General features: G+C 45.3%; 1 pseudogene; it reads left to right on the forward strand.

Annotated features, from left to right (window-relative positions):
- The first annotated feature begins 18074 nt into the window (after positions 1-18074).
- Positions 18075-21125, forward strand: LOC117859353 (uncharacterized; annotated as a pseudogene).
- Positions 21126-25488: the final 4363 nt, after the last annotated feature.

Consider the following 25488-nt stretch of genomic DNA (forward strand, 5'->3'; position numbering starts at 1 on the left):
AACAGCTCTGACTCAGAGGCTGTTGAAGAATTTGTCATCAAGGCTCGGCTGTCGGACAAGGCTGGGTCTTCCTCCAGGACATCGAAGCGCACTGCTGAAGATGACCTGGAAGTCGGACTAGCATCACCACTGAAGAAGAGGTACACTGTTACCGTCAAGCATGTGGCGAAGAAGCCGCTCACCGCCGATGAAGTCCCTCCTTCGGTAATCACATTCGTAGAAGGACAAGATCTTGAGGACCGAGTACTTGTAAGTCAATTCGTTACCGTCATGTCTACTCATTATGACATTGGTGGATTACAGGTAGCCGGGGAGGAGACAGAGGCGTAGAAGATGACTATGGAAGTCGTGGCCTTTAGGAGAGATTAAGAGTACTCTTGCGCCGGCTCCCTTGAGCTTGAGTGATCCATCGAAGTACATGACCCAATGCTTTGGGCGCTCTGCCGGTGTTGGTACTTTGTTTTATCGCCACTCTGCCATGAAATCTACTAGTGCTTATGAATTGATGGTAGTCCTTGACTTGAATTCCAGAAATAATGCTCTAATTTCTACTACCCACTTGGAGATTTTTCCTGCCGCATCTCGATTGTGGATAATTTCTTCTAAGGGAAAGTCTGTGACGACAGAGATGTTGTGTTCTTGGAAGTAATGGCGTAGCTTCCGCGAGGGGAGTAGTATTGCGTATAGCAATTTTTGGACTTGCGGGTACCTAGCTTTTGAATCCGACAGCACCTCGCTAACGAAGTAGACGGGCCTCTGTACTTTGTATACATGGCCTGGTTCTGGTCTTTCGACCACGATCGCCGTGCTGACGACATTAGTAGTCGCGGTAATGTAGAGCAGCAAGTCTTCATTGGGATCTGGCGCCGTGAGAACGGTGGCTTTGAGAGGAACTCCTTCAACTGTTGAAGGGCTTGATCTGCCTCCTCGATCAGTTGGAGTTTATCTTACGGCTTGAGTAGTTTGAAGAAGGGTAGTCCCCATTCTCCAAGTTGTGAGATGAATATATTGAGAGCCGCCATGCATCCAGTTAGCTTCTGGACATCCTTGATGCACGATGGGGCATGCAAATTTGTGATAGCGGCAATCTTCTCAGAGTTAGCCTCGATTCCTCGGTGACTAATGATGAAACCGAGTAGTTTTCCGGAGGGAACACCGAACACACACTTTGTTGGGTTGAGCTTCCACCGGAACTCTCACAAGCTTGCGAAAGTTTCTTCCAGATCCGCAATAAGGTTGTCGAGATTTCTGGTCTTTACGACCACGTCATCCACGTACGCTTCTACGTTGCGGTGTAGTTATTTCTTGAAGCACTCCTGGATTGCCTGTTGATAGGTGGTGCCTGCGTTTTTCAACCAGAAGGACATTGTAGTGTAGCAGAAAGCCTCGTATAAGGCGATGAACGCAGTCTTGATTTGGTCTTCTTCCTTGAGAGCTATCTGGTGATACACCGAGTAGAAATCAAGAAAATAGAGTAGGGCGCATCTAGTTGTTGAGTCGATGACTTGATCAATCCTAGGGAGCCCTAAGGGATCATTTGGCTAGTGCTTGTTAAGGTCTGTATAGTTGACACACATCCTCCACTTGCTGTTATTTTTCTTTCGCAGCAAGACAGGATTGGCTAGCCACTCTGGATGATAGACTTCTTTTATGAAGCCAGCTGCGGGTAGTTTGGCCAACTCCTTTTTGATTGCTTCTCTTCTGTGTTGGGCGAATCGACGTAGTCGTTGCCATTTTGACGTAGCTTTAGGATCCATATTTAGCGAGTGCTTGATCAACTCCCTAGGCACCCCAACATATCTGATGGCTTTCATGCAAAGATGTCTCGATTGGCCCAGAGGAAGCTGACGAGCGCATCTTCCTATTTGGGGTCCAGCCCTGAGCCAATCAGGGCTGTCTTGGAGCTATCACCAGTCTCAAGGTCAATGGCTTTGATATCGACTTCACTTGTCGGCTTGACCTTGGTTGCCCCAACTTTTTCTTTGGGATCTCGAGTTCTATCGAGGACAGTTTCGTGTAGGGCGAAGATTTGCATCGTCGAATTTGGCAGTTGAGTAGTCATTGTTAGCTCCACAGCTTTTGTGTCACAGTCGTATGATCTCTTCAAGTCTCCACGCAAGAAGAGTACTCCCTTGAGTCTCGGCATTTTGAGTACTAAGTACATGTAATGCGGGATGGCCATGAATTTAGCCAATGCAGATCTTCCGAGAATAGCGTGATGCAAAATTTTGAAATTAGCTACCTCGAATCGGATGTACTCTGTTTGGTAATTTTCTTGGATCCCGAAGGTAACTAGCGAAATCACCTGGCCAAGGGGTACAACCGCCTTGACTGGGACAATCCCATAGAATGGAGAGTTCGTCTGGGTGAGCATATCCCTAATGTCGAGGCCCATCTTCCTCAAAGTCTTGGCGAAGAGTACGTTAAGACCATTATCACCATCGATGAGTACTTTTGTGAGTCAAGAGCTTGTGACTACTGGGTCCAGGAGGAGAGGGTAGCGTCCCGGGTCTGAGAAACTAGTCCACTAATCCTTCCTGGAGAAGGTGATTGGCACCTCGGACCACTTGTGGAACGTTGGTGTTGCTGGTTCAATGGACATAATCTCCTGGAGGGTTAATTTCTAGGACCGCTTCATAGCAGTAGCCGGTGTGCCGCCAAAGATGACATTGACGGTATTGGTCGGGTTTTGGAAATTGCTGTTGTCGCCATCGTCTTCGTCTTCTTTGGCCTTGCCCTTCTTCTTTGTTCCAGAAGGTTTCGACAAATCTTTCATGACTCTGCGCAAATTATAGCAATCCATCGAAGGGTGCTTAATTAGAGTGTGGCTCCCACGGGCACTGCTTTTTCAGAAGCTCTCTGAACGGAGTTCTTTCTTGATTCCCGCCGCCTTTCTTGGAAGACTGGGACATCATCGTGACAGTATTGTCTAGCTTTCTCTTGCAATTTTGACCACCTGAGTAGTTGCCTCGGTTGTCATTATTGGGGCAATCATTATGGTTCTTGTCATTGCGTTGACTATTACTCTGATTATTATTGTTCTGGCCTCTGTTACAGCTAGACTCGAACCTCTCGATCTCCTTATCTTCTTCATTTGCCCAGGCTTGTATCATGACCTTGAGAGACTTGATATCTTCCGGGCATCTCCTGCAAAAATCTTGGAACATCCGGCGATCATAGAGACCATTCTGGAATCAATCTATGACGCCCCGCTCCGTGATGTCCATGATAGTGGCCTTCTTGTTGAAGAAACGACGTAGATAACTGTGCAGGGTCTCGCCTTATTGCTGCTTGACTTGAGACAAGTCAATGCTGTTGCCAAGACGCTTCATTGCCCCTGTGAAGTTGTTTGTGAATGCCTCCTTGAGGTGCTTCCACATGTCGATGGAGTTCTTCGCTAGGGACTCGAGTCATGCGAGTGGCTCTGCCTCCATGCAGATGAGGAAATAGATTACTTTGGTGTCGTCGTTTCCTCCCACCACCTGAACTGACAACGAGTAGCACCGCAGCCATTGGACTGGGTCCTGCTTGCCGTCGTACTTGGTGATACCCGGAGGTTTGAATTTGTCGGGTAGAACTGTCTTTCGTACTCGTTTTGAGAAGGCAGGGAACCCATCAGAATCCTCTCCTAGGTACTCTACTTCTTGTTTGCGCTCGCAACGGCACCCTTCAATGATTGTACGAGCATCGCGGCTGTTGTTGATCTTCTGATGAAGGTCACGTAGTGGGGGTTCAGGCTTTGTGTGGGGCCCACGGTGGCCACGGCCTCACGAGGGTTCCATCCGACTACCCTCTGCTCCAGTTTGACTTGGTCTGGTGCCCTCAATTCTGGCGCCCTTGTTTCTGGCACCCTCGTTTTGACTTGGTCGCCTATGGCTACTGCAATGCTGGGATGAGGTATGTCGAACTGAGTATATTGGACTTTGTTGATCGAGTTGCTCGTATGCGTGTTCTGCCAGCTGAGCCAGTTACCTAGTGTACTTTTTTTGTGGCATTGCTCGAGTAATCATATCAATGGATGCGATGGTGGCAAGAGGAGTATGATGTTGACGTGTCTGAACTACTTCAAACACATGATCCAACTTCATGATGGGTAGGTCAGCTACCAGCGGCGGCGACGCTCTGCTCTTGCAGCGTTTCTTGCTTGCCGTCGATTCCTTTGAGCTTCAATTTCTTCTCCTTCTATGTTGGCGGTGAGCTCATCCTGTGAGATGTCGTGTGGATAACCTTCGCGTCACGGATTCCTTTCTCGGGGATCTTCACCGTCACCTTCTTGTGCGGTCAAGAGGGTGAATAGTTCCCGCTTCGGAGAACAAATTTCCCGAACTTGATGTGATGACCTCTGTGGAGCCGTCTTCTTCGTAGATGGGTGACAGAGGGGTTCCCTCCTGGTACGGGAAAGTGTCAGGGTAGGCAACAAGGCATGATTCGTCGTCCTTGGCGAGAGCAGGTGGCTTTATGTTAGGCTAGTAAACGAATATGTCTTGTGGAATTGATGTAATCACTAAGCCCTGTTGTGAACCTGATAATGGAGTCTCCTCGTCCGGATTCGACTAGTAGTTGAGGTCATCGATCAAATCTGAGTTGGATTGTGATCTAGATAGGGTAGCTTGGTAGGCAGCACCCGACTCCGAACGGGAATCGCCTTGTATTGTAGACCGATTCGCACGATGGCTTAAGCGACAACTCGTGGGAACCAATTCGACTAATGGGAGAAGTCAAGTTGTACTCAAACTCGTCCCCCGAGCCTTGAAATAGGTTGAAAATTTCATTGAATTTCCTGACGAAATCCTGCAGAGCTCGGCGATGAAGGTTGATGTCGTATTGCTTCTCCTCCAGGGCCGGCGCAATGTGGTGGTGGAAGTTTCCAGCGCCATTTGTGACGCAAACCCAGGAGCTGAAGATGAATATCACGCCCGCTTCGAACGCAATGGTAGGCTTGATGATGACTTGAGCCATCGAGTTCGCTAGTGGATTCTCAACGAGAGCCCCTTCCTGGCGCACCAGCTGTCGGTGTTTAGAACCGGCAACCTACCGAGGGGGTGCCCGAGGTAGTGTTTTATGCGTGGGGCTCGCCGAGATCAGGAACTCGAATGTGAACTCAAACAGACAATTTAGACAGGTTCGGGCCGCTTAGATCGCGTAAAACCCTACATCCTGTGTGTTGGTTGTTTTGTATTGATTGAAATTGTTTGAAGGGGGTCCCTGCCTCGCCTTATATTGCCAGGGGTAGGGTTACAGGTTAGTTGTTTACAAAAATACTAGTTGGATTCGACTAGTGAGTTCTACTCTAATTGCTACGAGTAGTTCCGTAATCCTTGACTAGTTCTTGTCCTCCACGTAGACCACGCCGTCCTGCACCGTAGTCTCCATGTCTAACACGTCTCGCTGTACAGCCCCATATTTAGGATTGTCCAAACCTTCTGGTGGGCCCATAGATAAATGGACGATAGGGGGTCCACGCGGCCGCCGGCCCTGCCCCCACAGCGTAGGCCCACGCGGCGGCCTGCACTGCCTCCGTGCATAGGGCTGGGCTGGTCCGGGCACTATTGCCCTCGTACCGGACTGTGTTAGGGTCGGGCTTTTTAGGGCAGGGCCTCAGCCCGCCCAGCGGGCCTGGTGGCCATTAGCTACCATCCTGCTGGGCCTGAAACTATCACGTTGTGTGCTGTGCTTTAATTCCCTATTCTCCTACTAGAGAAGAAAAAGTCTGTCTTTTTACAGTCTCGATTTGTCGTGAAGGAAGTGCTCGTCTCATTTGCTCATGTGTGTCTAGGGGGTCTGTGAATAACGTTTTAATGGGCTTGCGTTGTACCTGATCCTTCAAGCAAACCATACATATATATACATGATCCTCGTAAAATGATGGATTAGCCTATCCAAAATGTTGAATCAGGCCCGCTGATATTAAATTGGTTATAAAAAATGTTGAAACATGCATCAGGTGGGAGACAACCTAAGTGAGGTGGAGGGAGCAAGGTGTATACATGCATACCTAATATAATCCCCTCTGAAATATTGATCAAAAAGAGTTTGTAGATTGTTGAATTAAGTATAAAAAATGTTGAATAACATCTACGATGGGAAGTTGTTGGGGGTACAATGACTAAACTAGATGGATATGCAGTAGGCTGAAAGATACATCGTAGGGAGAAAAAACAACTAGACAAGCCACAAATGGGTCGGACGGGCAGACAACAGGCCAAAAATAAACAGTGGGCTGTGTAGGCGGCTCACAAACCGCCTGAGAATAGATCCATTACGGAGTTGGGCTGCCACGGGCAAAAACAACCCAATAGTGCTTAACGGGCTGGTACAGACGGAATATTTCTGCTTTGAGCGATTTTGTTAGGATCAATGTAAGCTGTTGTATGAACATCTAACGGATGCAAATGTGTCAGCTATCATGGAAGTGACCTGGCACACATACCCTATCTCATTTAGTTTTTTGCGAACGTACACAAGCACATATTTCATGAAAAAAAATATAAATAATGTGATCCACGTTAATCTAGCCGTAGCTCAGAGAATGAGTTAGTATAGGATGGTCACACAGCTGATCAGCATCCACACGGGATTATGAATAAACCCCATCATAACTATACTTGTTGGAAACTGCACTCTAATTTTGTGGGAGCCTTACTCTGAAGATCCTGCTGGTTACCTATCCAAGGGTATCGTATTTCCCAAAGGAAGGCGGGTAGGTCAAAAGAGTACTATGTTCATGAGTGTATCTTAATTGAATAGATCAAAGCTCAAATAGGGGGTAAGGATAATAGCAGGGTAGTGTGACACACAAGAGAACCAAACTCAAGATAATATATGCTAAGGCTAGGGAGAGAGACAAAGAGATAGCTCTAGGTTCATATGTAATTCCTATATACTGCACAGCTTATACTAGTATGCATACACAACATACACACATTTAGGGCTAGGCCTATGCACCTAGGCGCACATGAGGAGACAGTACCCGAACGTCGGGGATTACAAAGAACGGATAAGATTGTAACCACCTGCCACCTACCCCTAGCAGCCCGTGGGGCAAACTCATATCCAATGGCACTCATACAACCGAAGCACCATGGTTGCATTGATGAACAATACCCTAACCCCCCTAGGACTCCCATCCTCCAATGGCAAAGCGTAGGGCCAGAGCAACCATAAAAATCATTGGACCGATGCCGTGGCATAGATCAACTAGCCTCAACATGCATTGCATATGAAACACATATAAACCATGGCCAGGGCATATGACTATCACAAGAGTATATAAGCCTAGCATAGTAATATGACAAGGGTGTATGACTAGCAAGGAAGCATATGAGCCAAGCACAACACTATATAAACAAGATGATTCTATTGATAAGCATAAATTTAAACAAGAAAATAAAGATAAATGCGCCATACTTTCAGCTCCAAGAGGACCTGGAACCTGAGTAGGGCTAATCTAGCCTAACTCCACTAGCTAAGAGCCTAAATGAGGGAAAGAGTGATTCTTCTTGGTGTGTGTTGGAAGAGAGCCCCTACCCCTCTATTTATAGTGGTCTTGAGGCGGTTTCGAGGAGGAATATGCTAGGGAATCTTCCCTAACCGCCTTCTGGATGTCGGTTGGGGGTGAGACATGGCAGCTGGAGACGAGGGGCATCACCAAGGGTTCGGCAGAACTGGGGGGGACCCACGGGCACCTCCCCTCGCACCGCCATTCATCCGGGACACTGCCAGGTGGGTCCCCAAGTGGGTATAGGTGATTGGCGGTAAGTTTAGGCAGTTTTCATCCCTGTTGTGGGCCCATGGATCCGTGTGCTCTCCCTTGATTACCGAAGGTGTGTTTCTTAGCCATCTTGGCTTGTGCTTTCTCTCATTTTTGTGTTATTTCACCTGCACTCAAATAATCTCTAAGGACATGTGAAACTACACTATTTGAAACCAAATATGCGTGTAAGAAATCCTAGTTCTCCCTTATTCTTGAGAATATTGACGAGCATATTTGGTACTTAATGATCGTCAACACCCACTCGCTTCTAGGAGGGCCTAGCAAGCGTCAATCCTGCATGCTAGGGAGGACTCATACGAGCTGGAGTGGAGGCGTGTTGGGGATGGCGGCCAATGCAGACATGCGGCCATGGCGGCAGGGGAAACCTTCCCTTAACACGGTTACCGTACCCCTGCAGTGTTCCGGCCCGCTCCCTTTTGAGAGGGTTCATTATTAAGTTGTCCTTCTACAAATGCATATGTTACACTTGTTTTCTCCACTTGAAGTAGTATTGCAATTTGCACTTGATCTGCAGCACTGACCGGGCATTTCTTTGGAGGAATGAGCTACAAAATTGAAAAAAGAGTTATTTCAAAAAAATTGAAAAAGAACAAAGCTATCAATCTGTCGACATAGCGACAGGAATCTATCATAACATTCTTTTCTAGCTCAAGTTAAAATGACAGACGGATGCATGAATCTGTGCTGTTTAATTTTAATCCACTAAATAGACTAGTTACAGATTTTAGATTGATAAAATTTTGTCTTAACAGATTTTAATAAGCCGGTTTGCGGGCAAGGGATTGAACTTCATTCCAAACGAGCTAGCATGATCCAGCGCCTAATCATAAAGTTTTCCGAAACTACCGTGAAGATATGTTCGTTTCCGATCACTTGCAGCTGGCCAGAGGCGGGGTGCCATCTTCCACCAACTACATTTCGCCGTCTCTCCGTTTATTGTCCCCTTCGACCCGGCCGTCTTCTTGCCGCCATTGGTGATCACTTCGTCAACATTGCCCTTTTCCTCCTACTGGCGCTGCGATCCACTGATGACCAAGAAGCACGTAATCCATTGCCATCATGGGTTGTTGCTTGGCGCTTTTTTCTTGGGCGGGAATGTGTAGTGTCTATAACACAGTCGACATCTCTCCTACATACGGGGGATGTGGATGTGCCTATGGACTCGGGCCTGTATGGTTAGGATTTAGGGTTCGCCGCTCGGTAACAGAAGTAATGTAGCTTATTCTTCCAAGCTAAATTTATCGATACTTTAACGTACGTAGTTGGCACCCTCTCTATCGCTTACAACCGCGTAGTGCCGACTGGCCCCCGATCGAGTTGCGAGTTCGGTCAAGGCTTTTCATAAGAGAAGAATAGAAAAAAGGCGATGCATATAACTCCTGCAAAGTAAAGCGAGAAACGAGCATTGGCAAAGTTGTTAGCGCAGGTAACTAAAAAGTCTTTCATATGCTATCAGCTATCGTATCGCGTTGTGGTGAGAATGAGACTCCATATATACTGTCCAACTAGACCTTAATTAATATTTATCTACGAACTGAGTAGCTAGCAAGGTTCCTTGTGCTGTAATTCCCCTATCTGGATTCAGTACTTGACTCGGCACATATGCTCGCACTAATGGGGAATGGACCTTTCGTCCACTGCATTAGTGTCGGTTGGTTTTTAACCCAGTACTGATATGAGTATTAGTACCGAGTCTAACGGATAGTTCCCTAGGAGATCCCCGTGACCCACTTTAGTACCGGTTGGGGGCTCCACCCTACTAAAGGTCTCCCATTAGTACCGGGTGGAGCCTCCACCCAGTACTAAAGACCCTCAGGCTCCACTCGGTACTAAAGAGCTCCCATCCACCTTATCCATCCCCCCGGCCCGCTACTCGCTCCTGGCCGCCCCCTCCACCTTATCTTCCTCTATCTCTCACTCCTCTCTCTCTCTCTCTCTCTCAGCAACGCCCCTTCCCCCTTCCTCTTCCTATCACCGGCACCTCCTGTGCCTCCCCTCATCCTCCCCGCCCCGCTCGCCCCTCACCGGCACTAAGGAGCAATGGCGGGGCGAGGTGAGGCAGCGGCGGGCGGGGCAATCTGCTCGACCGTCACCAGCAATGAGGAGCAGCAGCGGGGCGAGGTGAGGTGACGGTGGGTGGGCGACGGCGGGCGGGGCGAGGTGAGGCGGAGGCGGGCGATAGCGGGGCGAGGCAAGTGGCGGCGTGAGGCAAGGGTAGGGCTCGGGCTCAGGGAGGCGGGGTACGTGTGGCGGAACACCTCGGATTAACTTAGCTAAAGCACGGTTAAGTCGCCTAACACGAGAATCTCATGTTTTAATCAAGTTAACTCGACGATCCGTCGGATTTCATCCGATTAAACCACTTAAACAGGACCGAGTTAGCATAGCTCACACGAAGGTGAGTGATTCCAGAGAATACAACAGATCAAAAGATTAGTCCAACGATTCATTACACACTGGTTTGAAATCAGAGTTTACAAGGTTCAAAAGCAACGGAAGATAAAAATATAGCGAAAGCTAGCGCCGGGGTCGGATGTCCCTGGTGAGGCCAAACAGGACATCAGTGATCCCGCTCCTCACCGTCCGAGGAGGGATCCCACTCGACCGTCCACCCAGGAGGAAGCTGGGGCGGCCAAGTGCCAACAGCAGCAAACTCAGAAGCTTCAACTTCACCTGAAAAGAGATGCCACAAGCAAGGCTGAGCTGCTAAGCTCAACAAGACTTAACCGGCCTGTGGGAAAAACTACTCCACCACTTCTAGACATGCAAGGCTCTTTGGCTGAGGGGTTTTGTTTGCCAAAAAGCAGCTATAGTAGGTCCTTACTTTCAATGTTTTAGCTCCGGTTCTAAGTTCATTAATCAGCCTACTTTTGCAACTTATGCTAGGCAACACAGATCCAAACATAATGTGCATATAACTCAACCTCAAGTTCATATCATCATCATGTTCCATCTTTACTCAGTGTAGCATAGCGATCAAGCAGTCTCAAACTGTGAGAGGCAGACGAATGGATTCGAGTTCCTTAACCATGCATGGCGAACCTAACCTCACGACATCCGCATACCACCGAGGGTCGCTTCCTGTGTCGGCCGTCCCCATCAATTCCCTGACCCGTGTCGGGCCTACCTCTCTTGGTGCAAGCTTCCACAGACCCGGCCTCTGGCGTTCCGTGACCACACTTGCCACCACATGCGGCCGCAGGGGAAACTCTATTCTAGAGACAGTGGATCGAACCGCTCACGTCCAGGTTCAATCAGGTACTAGGCTTCCTCATCCCATAATGGGTATGAGATTAGTATTTTCAAACACTTGATCACGAACACCAGCACTGTCGGACCTTAAACAGATTCAAGTAAACAGACGGGGCGATCAGCCGACCACCAAAAGAGTTCACCAAGCCCTGCCCCGTCCATCGTCCTTATAGTTGTAACCAGAAGGAGAACAACCAACTCATATAACTCGCGAGTGACAGGAAATCACTCGACTTCTGCCGAGCCCTATTAAGCATTGCAACTACTCGGACTCAACAGACTAGTGTTCAGATGAAGGGAACTATGTCATGCATCTATGGTTTCAAACAACTCCTATAACGTAAATGCACATACATATGAAGGAAGGCATGTGCAAGTTTAGAAAGTTGGGGTCATGCTCCGGGGCTTGCCTTCGAGCGGGGTGGAGGCGAACTGGTCCTCGCGGTTTCGGCTTTAGCTCCTGCGGTCGGCGGCTCAGCTACTGCTCCGTCTTCTGGCGCCGGATGCAGTTCGTATGTGCCGTCGGCGAGATTTAGCTCTACACGGAAGTGCAAATGTAGGGGTTAAACATTTAGACGGTTATTTCAACACCACTTGCACGTTTTAGCTCAGGCACTTGTAGCAAAGCGACAGGAAATGTGAAGGAGTCCAACTTCAGTTGGTGGAGAACAGGATAAAAGGGTCGGATTGGGATAAACTTATGAGCTGACCCTTAGACTTAAGGAATAACTGTACCAGGGTCCTCAGACTTAACACAGAGAAGTCCCCGAAATTTTACACAGATACCCTCGGGTCAAAGAAAAAGATACAGCCGAGCCCTTGGGCGAGGCGGATAGGGGTCGGCGAAACAGACAGGGTCGGGCGAGACGGAAAAAGGGGTCGGGCGAACCGGGAAGGGGTCAGCAGCTTACCTTTAGGCCTACTGGTGAAGTCTTGGGGTTGGGAAGGAACAGACTTAGGCAGAAGGACTAAGGCGCTAAGGCTTGGATGGCGGCAAGGTTCGACGGTGCTCCGGCGGCGGCGGGGCTTCTTGTGGACAACAAGCAAACTCTTGCACCGTGCGGAGGAACAGGCGGCTGGTGGGTTGGGAGAAGCGGCTTGAGCGGAGAGGGGAAATTTCTTAAGAGCTTAAGCGTGACAGTGCTCAAGTGCGAGCAGAGTAAGATGCGGTGAAGCAGCGATGGCGAAGGAAACTCCGGTAGGGGCTCTGGTACTCCTTTTTATAGCTGCGCGGAAGAGAGAGAGAGAGAGAGAGAGAGAGAGAGAGAGAGAGAGTTTGAGCCGCGCGAAGATCGGGAAGAAAAGGATGGAGTGCTCTGCCTTGGCGGCGATTGAGCGGCGATGGGCGGCGAAGCAGAGCTTCGGGGACAGGGTCTTGGGTCATTGGGCACTGGAGACAAGCCGGCGCAGGCGCGGCTTTGCCAGGATTAAGAGTTGGCGCAGGCGAGCAGGGTCTGGTCGCGTCAAGTGATGGATTGTGGGCGGCGACTTGACTGGCATGTCACAAGAAGGAAGGCACTGCAAGCGAGGTCGCAGCAGGCGAGGTGATAAGGCGAGCGGCGGCACGAGCGAGCGCAGAACAGCGGCTTGCCGGGGCACATCACTGGCGAGGCAGAACAAGGAGTTGTCTCTGCTGGGGCCATGGTTGGCGAGGGCGGTATCATCGTGGAGCACGCGCATAGGCGGTGCGACTGTGGAGAGGCGGAAAAGTCGGAGGACATCGGGGCTTGCGGCCGGGGATCCGGGTGAGGTGATGGGTGCGGGATGCGAGGCGGTCTGGCGCGGCAGCGGCAAAACCTCTGCCACGGCGGCGACAGGGCGCCTTGGCGCGGCCGGCGAGGGTGCGAGCGAGATGAGGCGAGGCAAAAAGGGCTGCAGGGGCTTCCGCGCGCGATTAGGAGGGAGGCGCGCTGATCTATCTTGTCGCGGCCCGCGACTGGGCGAGGCGGCGCGCGTCGGAGAGGTTGAGCCACGCGGCGGGGAAGCTCTGAAGCGGAGCGCACGCTGGCTCTGGCGCGTTTGACTCGAGAGATCCGGGGGATCTGGTTGTGGGTCCACCTTCCAGACTCTGGCTCTCCCACAGCTCTAAGATTTGGAGGAACACCAGTTTTTGGGACATAGGGAGAACCGGCGGTTTGGCTAGGTTTCAGGGGTCAGACTGATGGAAACTGCAGATTTGGGATTAGCCTTCAGATTAACTCGGCTGGTTAACCAAGGTCGTTACAGTACGGGTCGGGCTCGGGCTCGGGCCGACGGGGTGCGGCTCGAGCGGGGTGGGATTTCTTTTTTTATTTTTTAATACCCCCTTTAGTACCGGTTATTTAGAACCGAACTAACAATACCGGTATCGGAACCGGTTCTAAGGGGGTTCCCAACCGGTACTGATGGGGCTTTCCCCAGTAGTGTCGTATGTTTTTTTAATTTAACCGGTGTTATTCTCTCAGTGATAGGCAATGTGCCTGTTGACAGCGAGACGCTTGTGCTGATTTCATCAGGTAGTGTGTTTTGGAAAATTAAATTAAATTAATATTTGTCCTAATTAGTAAGTACAACAATCGTCTAATAGTGAAAAAGAATTATCATGCTATTGACTGCCTTGGCATGGACTAGCAAATTACTTATACTACGATCCATGATGAATTTTTTTTGTGACGTTTTCAGAAAACGTCACTTATTGCACTCATCAATGACAATCAGCTAGTTTTCGTCATGGATTCACAGTTGTGGATATCAAACCCAAAACATAGTGATGTTTTCTCAATTTTGTCACAATCCGACACACAACACTATGACGTTTCAGCAAGTTCGTCACAGACAATATATTAGAAATCGACATGTTCCAGATGGGAAAAATAGAAAAATCAGCAAAAAATATAAAAAAATAGAAAAATTTACGGAGGTCAAGAATTGACCCTGGTACCTCTAAACTAGGAAGATCCGCACCTACCTACCATTGAGCTACTTCTTGTTTTGTTCATTTTTTTGGTATGTAGAATTTTTATACATTTGTCTTGGCCTATTGCTTGCGTGGAAACCATAGGGGCATAGGGCAAGGACGCTAGGTCACCCTGCCGCGCTCGCGCCACGTCACCGGCCGCCTGCCCACGCCAGGTCACCCGCCTGTCCGGAGGGTTCGAACCCGGGACCTAAGACCATAACAAAGTCATCCTCACCACTACGCCACTTGTTGGTTTGTATTAACTTTGGACATATTGTTTTAAATGTTCATTATGTGGCGGTGTGGCGAGGTTCTGCCGACTAGGGCCCATTTGTCAGCTATTGCACCGAAACTATATAACCAAGAAAACATTGTGCCCTTGCAGGATCGAACCCGCGACCTCTCACCTACAGCGAACAAGTTTTACCATTGCGTTACTAGCATGTTTGTGAGTACATCGATGAAAGTTTTTCTTATACATTATTCTTACTCTCAAAATACATGAGCCAAAATACATCGACTGCCACCAGCCGCATGCCTGCCGCCTAGCATCCGCATTAGCCCCGCCGCATCCCGCACCGCTGCCGCCATGGCGGAGTGATCCTGCACCGACGGATCCGAGTCTTGAGTGGCTTCGACATGCCTCAGTTGATGGCCACCTCACCTCTATTGCCGCGGCAGCATGACATCCCCTCAGCAGCGAGAATGAGGCACCCCTTCTTCCTCACCTGAACACAGGCGTTTTCCCCGCTCGAGGCACCCCTTCTTCCTCACCTGAACACCAGCATTTTCCCCACCCGAGGCACCCCTTCTTCCTCACCTGAACACCGGCCGGCAACCATGGTAAATCTCGAGCTGTGTTATTTTCTTGACTTTGTTGAATGTAGGATTTAAATTTGTGCCGAAGTTTTCATTTGTGGTTTTTCTGCAAGGCTTGATCAGATGGATCAAAGTTGCAGATTGTTTTCCCCTGAACACATTGATGGTGTCAATGAATTTATGAGTTTCATTCAAGGAAAGTTTAGTAACAATGTTGAAATTCTATGCCCATGCAGTATATGCCTTAATCAAAAGTACATTTGTCAGCCTCTTGTGAAGAAGCACATTTTGATGAATGGCATGGAAAGTAGTTATACTCGGTGGATGGAGAAAATCTGGATGAAGTCAATCAAGATGATGATACAAATCCTCATGACAATGGAGATGGTTCCATAAATGGGGAAGGTGTGACAGAGGGTTAAAGCTTTAGTGCTGATCATTTGGAAGAGATGTTAGGAGAACTACACACTACAGCAGAACAAGCCAGATAGGATGGAGAAAATCTGGATGAAGACAATCAGGATGATGATGCAGATCCTCATGACAAAGAGTCATTTCTCAAAATAGTAATGAAAGAGGCAAAGCGTCAACTATATCCTGGTTGTACCAAATTTTCAAGGTTCTCTTTTGTGGTGAAGCTTCTTCATATGAAGTTATTATATAGGATAAGCAATTCTACTTTTTTCGCAATATTGAACCTATTGGCTGAAGCATTCCCAAATGCAATACACTCCCCAAATCAAATCAAAAAGCAAAGAATCTTTTAAAGGAATTAGGTCTTGGATATGATTCAATAATTGTGTGTTGTTTAGAAAGGAATATGCCAAGCATGACAATTGCCCTATTTGTGGTCTGTCAAGATGGAAAGACCCAGAACGAAAGAAGATTCCACGGGAAGTGTTGCGGCATTTTCCATTGGAACCTAGGCTAAGAGAATGTTTGTGACTAAAGAAGTATCAGAAGAAGCACAATGGCACAAGTTAAAGCGGCAGCGCAGTGAGAAGGAAATGAGCTGCCCAGTTGATGGTGAGGCATGGCAAGATTTCGACAGAGAATTTTGAATTTTGCAAAAGATGTAAAAAACCTTAGGCTTGGTCTTGCTACTGATGGGTTCAATCCATTTTCAGAGAAGAACACAAAATACAGCATGTGGCCTGTATTTGTGGTGCCGTACAACCTTCTACCTTGGGCTTGCATGCAGGAGTGAAACTTCATGATGGCTTTGCTTATTCCAGGTCCTTGGGAAGGATTTTGATGTATTTTTAGAACCCCTTATACAAAATTTAATTCAGTTTTGGAAAGGGTTTCGTGCTTATGATGCTCTCACTTGCAAAATGTTTAAGCTTCGTGCTGCAGTTTTGTGGTGCATCCATGATTACCTAGATTTGAGCACTCTTTCATGGCGTACCACAAAATGATTTTTTGCATGTACTCATTGTGACAAGCACCCTCTTTCCTATGGTCTAAGGAGCAAAATTGGGTATTTTGATCTAATATATATGTATATGTCATTTATATATAGATAGTATTTAGCCACATATATACATGTGTGTGTGTGCGTGTGTCTACATAATGCATTGAGATATAGATATAGTGTAACCTCGTGATCATGCCCGCCTACATATTGTTTTGATGTGTATATATATAGTGTTCATGGATATGCATCTACAACTATAGTTGCATAGACACAATACCATATCAACTCTACATGCATGTTATTGTTCATATAGTTTGATCATGAGTTGAAGAATTAAGTGTGCATGATTTCAAATCAAATCTAAAGATTGTAGTATTTTCATGTGATATCCTTGTGAATTCGGTCTAAAATCTTTACTATGATGCACAATGGGCAACTATCCTTCCAACATTATGGGTTCAATTCATAGTTAATATAGAGAAGTTGTGTTAAGAGAGAGAACTTTAGTAACAAGGATGAAAGAAATTAAACAAAAGTTGTGCCCGAGTGTAAAAACAATCTCCTGTATACCATTTGGTATTAATTAGCATATCTAGTTTAATTATTTACTATTGTAAGTATTAGCAAATCTTGAATATATGGTGTTGTTGTATAAAGTGTATCTAGAAGCTTCCAGAGATCCTGCATGGGCCGAATTCAGGTTTCCCCTGCCGCCTCCTCTTTTCGGTCCAATGGTGCCAAGCACCAAAGAATTTTAGCACTTAATTGACTATACTACCCATCGAACTTGGACACAATTACGAACTTTGCACATCCATCAGCCAAAATTGTGAAGGGCAACTTGGTAATTAACTGCAAACCCTTCCATCCCACATAGAGGCCTTAAATCCCCCCAATCCCCTAGGTCAGCCGCCACATTTTCCCCTTGACTACCACATCTCCTCCGCCGCCGCCACACCAGCATGACTCCTCCGCCACACCCCAGGACTCCTCCTCCACCGCCACCACCCCAGCATGTCGGCCCCAACTCCTCATTCACCATGACTCCTCCTTCGCCACTCTACCAAGATGCCGACGACAGCAAAACCCTAGCTGCCAGTTGGTGGCTTGAAGGACCTCCGCCACCACGTCGTCGTCGCTGCAAGGACCTCTTCATCACCTCCGTTGCCGCTTCAAGGACCCCTCTGCCACCACTCCATCGCCACTGCAGGGACCTCTTCACCACCTCTATTGCTTCTTCAAGAACCCCTCTGCCACCACGCCGTCACCGCTGCAGGGACCTGTTCACCACCTTCATCGCTGCTCCAAGGATCCCGTGATGCCAACGAAGGGTGGATCAAAGAAACCAAGACTTTAGGTAGCAGGTTTGTGCCTCAAGGTCACTCTTCACTAATTGCTAGTTGTGTGTTAGTGCTTCACTTTGTTTGTGTGTGGGTAATTAGATCTCGTGTTCCTGCGTGTGGGTAATTCGATTGTGCTAATTACAAATCAATTGTTAGTGTGTGTGGTTAAGTAGTGCTTCAATCCATTCTAGTGTCTAACTTGTGGATGTCCAAAATCTGGTAGCTTTGTGGATGGAAATATAATTTGTCCATTCCATGCTATTGTATGGCTTTTGTCCATCCTAGCTTCGATCCATGATATTGTGTGTAATATGTAACGTGTCCATGAGCTATCTGTTCCTGTCAGACAAATTGTCTAGTACTCTTACATGCATTAGAATGTAGTTGTCTATCAATGCATTTCTATACTGTTGTTTTCTATGGTCATCATTTTTTACATTATACCTTGCTAATAGGTCACTAATATGTTCATGTGTTCTCATCTTAGAATTGCCACTACATCCATATGAAGAGGTGCGCTATAAACAATATATGAGGAACAGTTCAAGGCTGCAGCAACTTGGACTTCCTGGTTTCACCGGTGTGTTTGCAAGAACAACTATCATTTCTCAAGAGAAGAATAAGACAAATGCAAGAGATAGAGAAGATTCTAAATCTGAGTATGATCCTTTACAAGATGATAATGGTGAAGAAGATTTGATTGCTGATGACATTGCTAAAGTGCTAATTTGTACATCTTGTCAGGGTTTAACTTGGTGTCTGCTTGCTACTGTTTAATTATCTACACACTCTGTTCACTAATCCATGCTTCCTTTCCTAGCAGGGATCTAAGAAGAAGACTTGCAAGAAAGCAAACCAACAAACTTCAGATTTGATTTCTGGTGGAGTCAAATTTTGGTCTCGTAAGAGGGTTTATGCAAGACAAGCACCTACTAGTGGGACAAGGTCAAGGAAAAGCATTGCCTAGCCTGATGCAAGTCCGACACCAATTGTGCCACCTCCACCACATCCTAATGTGAGCCAAGCTGTTGAACTTGTTGGCAACTTTGGAGACGGTACACCACCTGATGGTGAAGGAAAGTTCTACTTACTGTCATTCTAATAGCTTTGATTACATCATGAATGAATGCATTCTTACTTGCTGCTACTTTTTAGATGATGGAGGTGATGCTATTTGCCTATTAGATGGGCACAGCCATATGGCCAACCAAGGTGATGCTTTCTTATTATCATTCTATTAGCTTTGGTTGGTTGATGAACGCATTCTTACTATGTGTCATTTTTAGAAGATTTTTCCCAACATGATGACAACACCAACATGGCTGACAAAGCTGATGGCATTACCCTTCCTGCTGGCCAAAACCATATGACTAATGAAGGTGATAGGTTATTCATTTATTTGCCATATTGCATATTGCTTCACTAGTATGGTTGCTGAATTACAATTTCAATGTGCATTTACAACTAGGTGGAAAGGAGAGATAGGACCGAGGATTCAATATGGGAAAAGGTCTCCAGAGGTTGACCCGAGCTCAGTGTGGCAAACTGCCAGTGGTCATAACTGAAGGAAATATAAGGGCAGTGGTACCTCTTGTTGCTGCAAAGTTTGCAACTAAATGCAACATTGCAGTCAGGATCCATGTGCCTGTGCTCACGCACTGGAAGGAATACAAGAAACAACCTGCGCAGTTTAATTTGTTTATGGGAAGACTTTGTGTAAGTACATTCTCAAGGCTTGTTCTACAAATATCTGGTTTGCTCCTGCCAGATGTTACGTGCACCTTATATGGTTGTTTACAAATTATAATAATGTTGATGATGATTTGCTTAGCTATCTGTTGTGTATAATGGGTTTCTGCACAATTTATATGGTTGCTTTACTCATGCCACTCTTCCAATTGATTCATTCATTCATATAATGGGATTGTCACCAACAATCTTAAATGTGGCTGCACTTGTGATGATAATGATAGCGATTTAGGTTCTGTTATGTTATCAGTCAACCAGCCCAATTGTTCCTAGTCTCATTGTGTTGCCTTATTTATTTAAATTCTTACCTTGTAAATTAAATGCACAACATGAACTGATATTTTTTCTTGCAACTTAAATAACTTCTAGATAATGGATTTGTGAAAATAGCAACATCCAAATAGGTCCTTCATTTTTCGGCAAGCTATTCATTTTCTCAGATATTAAATTTCTTGTACATATTCTTCCATCTGAATAGGCAAAGTTTAACATCGACACAAGTGATGAGATTGTTAAAAAGGGTTGTCTTGAGATGATGAAGTCTGCAATTTGACAACATCGGTACCATCTGAAGCAAGAATATTTTGATCCTTTTCCACTACATTTGGTTAGGAAAACTTCTCCTATCAAATCGACTAGTAATGAATAGTGGATGGACCTTGTGGAATTATAGAAGACTCCTAGAAAGATGGTATGTTTTTTCCCTAAAAACAAAACTCTTGCCTTGTACATTGAACTATTGCTGGTGTCTTAAATGTAATCTGTCTTTGAGTAGGAGGCATGTCAAAAGAACAAAGACAACTAAGGCAATGTTAAGTTCCATCAAACAACTGGCTCATGTACCCGGTTCTTGTAGAAAATTTGGCAAGTTAGCCATGTCGATGTTAGCTCATGTGCAGTCCATTTATGAGCCCATTGTTTTCTATATAGCTTATAGCTCTCCTCCAGAATTACATACACTATCATTTTTCACTTGTCATACTATTGGTTCATAACCAATATTTTCACTTGCTGGAAGTAAATGTTAATATCTATTAATGTCGTTGACTGCATATCCATTTTTTCAAGCGAACATGTTTCAGCATGTTTTAGAAAATGATGCTTCTAGTTTCATCTAATGTTTATGTTGCTAAGATGAGTTCATAATTTTGTAGAACATTAGTCCTTACTTGCTACACAAATATAAACGACGAATTTACATTCTCTTTCTTCTCATTCTTGCAACTATGAAGTGTTGTCAACAAGTAAAAAATCTTGCTCCATACAAATGTTGTTTTCAGGGAGATAAGTACAAGGATCAAGAACCTGATGCATTTGATTTGTTCAAGGAGTGCCACTACAGCAAGAAAAACAAAGTCTACACACCTATCATACAGCTGGCTATTGTAAGACAGATTTCAAATAGTGCTATTTGATATGCTCATTTTTAGTTGTCTCATGAACCTTGTTTGCTGGTTGTTTTGTAGACTCAAATGGAAAAAAAGCTATCTGCACCAACAGAAGGTGAACAACCCAACTTTGCAACTCAGGTTGTAGCTGATGTGCTTGGTGAGAACACAAAGAAGAATTAGATCCAAATTGCGCAGCCTAGATGCAGTGTGAAGAACGTTAAAGCAGATTTGGAAGCGGAAAAGAGAGCAAATGTTGAGCTTCAATCAATTGTCAACTCCCAACGTGCACAAGTGGATGATCTGTCAAAGAAAGTGCAGAAAACAGAAAATGCAAGGATTAGGGATCAAGAGGAGATAAAGATGAAGCAAGCTGAGATGGAAGCGAAGCTTGAGGTTTTGCTAGGTCAAAGTTGACCTAGCTAAGCTAGATGGTGGTATGTTAAGCTGGAACCTAACCTCTGGTCGAACCTAACCTCTGATGGAACCTTACTTTTGCTGCTGCTGCTGGAATGGCTTTTGCGGCTGAAACCCAATGTTGTTTCTGGTGGCATGTTCTTTTGCGGCTGGAATGGTTTGTGCCATTGTTGATTGATGTGATGTGATGTGATGCATGTGATGTTGAATGAAAACATGAGTTAATGTATCCGATGTCTATTTCATTTTTTGTGTGCATTGATGTCTATATAAGCTACTTTTCTTGGGCTGCAATTGTGATTCTAAAATTAGTCTCAAAAAGTGTCAATTTTGAATGGGCTGTGTACAAATTGCTAAATTGAGTGGTCTAGTTTCTCTTGTTGGAAATGAAAAGTGGGCTAAAAATATTGGGCCCAACTTAGTGGCCCATTTCTTATATTGGGCCGTTAATAAATGGGTTGGGATGGTGACATTATCGTACATGCTATTCGAACCCTTCCTTTTATTAAGATTAGAATTCTTATTCTTATAATTATATAATTATTTTCTTTTTTCATGTATATGCGTCATTGGCCACGTCAATATCCATGTCAGCAGCCACATCATCCATGACGGTATCTATGACATTTATTTTTATCACTAACACTGGGTTTGGGTTGGGCTATATGGGCTTTAGGCTATTCTGTGAGGTAAAGAAACGTTACATATTGAGCCGATCTATAATGATTTTTTTAGGAACGTCACACAAGTTAATCTATGACGCTCAATATATGATGTTATCTAAAAACATTATAGACACCGTTTTATGACGGTTTTCTAGTGATTTGTGATGAAAATTGACCGTCATAGATTACAAGGTTTCTTCTAGTGTTATCTGTGCAACATCACGTCCTCGTATGGATCTTGCGAACTTTTGTGCGTGTACTATTGTCTATTTCGTAAAGAGTTCCTCAGTTGACAAATTGCTGGCACTTGTTATCGATCGATGCTGATTTGAATTTCACTATGTAACACGTTTTTACAGCCCTAGATGTGCTGGGATTCGAGGTCTAGGTACGGGGAGGGGTCGTGGGCAGTTGGATATCGGTCGATCGGAGGCGGCTACTACGTGGTGCGGCGAGGCAGTGTGGTCAGGAGGAACACGGTTTGCTAACAGCGATGAACGGTCCGCTAACAGCGGTCAGCGGGGTACGGTGAACGGGTGAAGCAAGGCAAAGTGGTTAGGAGGAGGAGGCAAGTAGAGCAGTGTGGTGGACACGGCCGCATAGCGCCATAGCATTGCTAGAGAACAAGGGGGGAGAGTATTTAATAAACCCCGTATCGTCCAATGTGCAAACGGGACAAGAACAACAGACTGAAAGTTCTCACATTTTCATGTGGCTATGCTGGAGTCGTCGCTGTGACATATCACCAGCAGTGTGGTACAAATCACCGTCACCACCTAACCCCTAAAATTTAAAAAGTGCACTGCTCATTGCTCAACTATTACCTTATACATTGTATAAATAGTGTCACAACGTACTGGAATAGAGACGACGATGCTGAATTATTGTGGTATGATTCCATGCATCAGGGGTAGTAGGTATACGGGCCCTTAATGAATCTCCAGAGCTTAACGAGCTGACTTTGACTTAGTTTCCTCCAATGACAGTAGCCAACCTCGTCGTGCATATCTGTAGGTACGGAAGGGAACTATTCTATTGAATCAATCAATTAACTACTTCGCCCTGTTCTAACTACTGAGATACTTATACATATATATGTCTGGATACTTACCTATGATGTAAGGCCCATTGATTTTTATGTGCGCTTAAAGAACCACATGTGGTAATCATGGACATGAAATTCTTTTAAGAAACTAGAAAAAATTAATACCCGCCGGGCTACTACCCCACACATTCAAGTCACAACTCATGCAATTTTTCTTATGTGCGGTTTTTGCAATCCGTCTTTACTATCATACTACAATGGAAGTGTTGCTAATGGCAGTAGAATAACCTTTACTTTTGAAACTTGTGGAAAACGACAGTTCCTTATGTGAACCACCTCTGAAAATAATTCCATTTCCTTAAAATTTTGTTGTCTTTTGTATCATTTATAGTTAAGTTGATTTTGCCAATTAAATTTTATGCGTATAGGAGAGCTGCCTATGGACAAGGTAGGGAATTGTTTGGAAAATTATTTCATAATAGTAATGCACTAATGCCTCTGGTCAAAAAACAACTAACTAAGGTGAGCAACCGATCAAATTAAAGCCAAATTCGTAGCGTATGACCGAACATATCATCGAATTAGATCTTGATCGATGTGCACCCACAACAACTTTAATTTACACAAATAGACAACATGGACGGCAATAGTTAATGGGCAGTTGAGCAAGCCGCAGCACATGAGCTCTACGGAGAAACCGAGGCCCCAACATCTCACCGCGAGTGAAATTTGAAGACTCAACGAATCAAAAATATATATTTAGCTTTATATCGATCATCCAAATTTTTAAATGAAAACCAACCGGCTGCACCTTACGCCAGGTGTCCCGGACACCATCACATGGAAATTCACGCCGAATGGGAAATATAGCACACAATCGGCATACAGAGTACAATTCATAGGATCCATACAACTAATCTCGAGAACCTAATCTGGAAAACATGGGCGCCACCAAAGTGCAAATTCTTCCGCTGGTTAGCCGTGCAAGATAGAATTTGGACAGCGGACAGACTCCAGCGTCGAGGATGGACCAGTAACCCAACCTGCGCCCTTTGCAGCACAGCGCAGGAGACAGGGTATCACCTTTTCGCCGACTGCAGTTTCACATAGCTAATTTGGACGGAAATTAACACATGGACGCAATGCCCTAACGTTGATCCAAGACGTTGGGATAGGCACGACTCCATACATAATTGGTGGATAGCTACGCTGGCTAGCCCGGTGGCCGAGGGGAACGGGGGGAAAGGGTTGCGGACCCTAATTATACTCGTTCTTTGGGAGATCTGGCTAGAGAGAAATCGGAGGGTCTTCCAACACAAACACAAGACGGTTACCCAGATAACCGACGGCATCAAGAACCAAGCTGCGATGTGGGTTGCTGCGGGAGCTAAACACTTGGGGGACTTTCTCTCAGGTTGAGTGTCATGTTTTATACTAGTTGTCATAGCGGAGTTCTGCCTCCCCGTTTCGGGGATGCGAGTGTACAGCTTGTATAGTACGTTTGTATACGGCCCGTCGCGCTTTTCCTCTCTTTTAATATAGCAGCAGCTCTCCTGCTGGCTCGTTTCAAAAAAAAATTTAAATGAAAATCCCAAATATTATATTTAGCTTTTGCTGCTCCTTTTAAAACCTCTAGGTGAAGCCACCTAGAATCCTAGGTGGACACTCTTGAAAAAAAAGAAATCCTAGAAATTCTCATAAAAAATAAAACATCTGGCCATCAATTAGTAGACTCAAATCATAATAGCCATTGGATGTATTATGTTTTCTAAAAAAATTACTCACCTATACCATTATGAAAATAGCCAACCCCCTAAATATTATCTAAATTACCCACCTCTAACATTATATAAAATAAATTAAAATAACCTCCTAATCTTCATCAATACTTAAAAAATTAACTTAAAGTAACCCCTTAAATTTTCATCTATGTTACCCACATATACCATTATTAAAAATAACATGAGGCAACCCTAAATTTGAATCCAAATCATCTTAATTAAAAATATACACGAATATGTGATTCTAAATCGTCTATTTCTTACACTATTGTTATATGATATAATAATTAGGGTATATACGCATGAAGTGATGAAAAATATTTTTTATGCTAAACATAATATATGGAGGTGCGATACAAAATGAAAAGGTGTGAATGTGGATGAAAAAGTGTATAGAGTAATTACTAATTAAAATCAATCACAACTGGATAAAGATAATTACACATCTATAATGAGCATTATGTTGAAGTATTGAAAATGAATGAGAGTGTAGTAGGTAAACAATTTGATTATTAGCTAGGAGTTCAATTTCTAAATTATTTTCAAATACAATAGCTTTTAAAAATATTAGCCTGCGGGAGTACGGGTTGATGGACTAGTTCAGATAAACAGAAATAAAGAAGCAATTCTTTCCTCGAGGGAAATTCTCAAATTTTGTATGCGGTTTTGTCTACATTTTTGGAACAAGAGTAATCGATCAGCCAAACTATGACGTGTGTTAGTTGTAGTTGGCTGAGATGCACACATGACACAGCTACGCTACGCAGTACGAGAGGATGAATCGATGCTTCTTATTGGCAGGTTGATGACATCACTGGACGTTTAGGTGCGCACCGTATGAAATATGTAGAGACCCTGTCCGCCACCTACCTCCTTCCAAAACAATGGAGCTCATCATCA

This window comes from Setaria viridis, chromosome 5 (genome assembly GCF_005286985.2).
Source record: "Setaria viridis chromosome 5, Setaria_viridis_v4.0, whole genome shotgun sequence".
In the NCBI taxonomy this organism is placed as follows: Eukaryota; Viridiplantae; Streptophyta; class Magnoliopsida; order Poales; family Poaceae; genus Setaria; species Setaria viridis.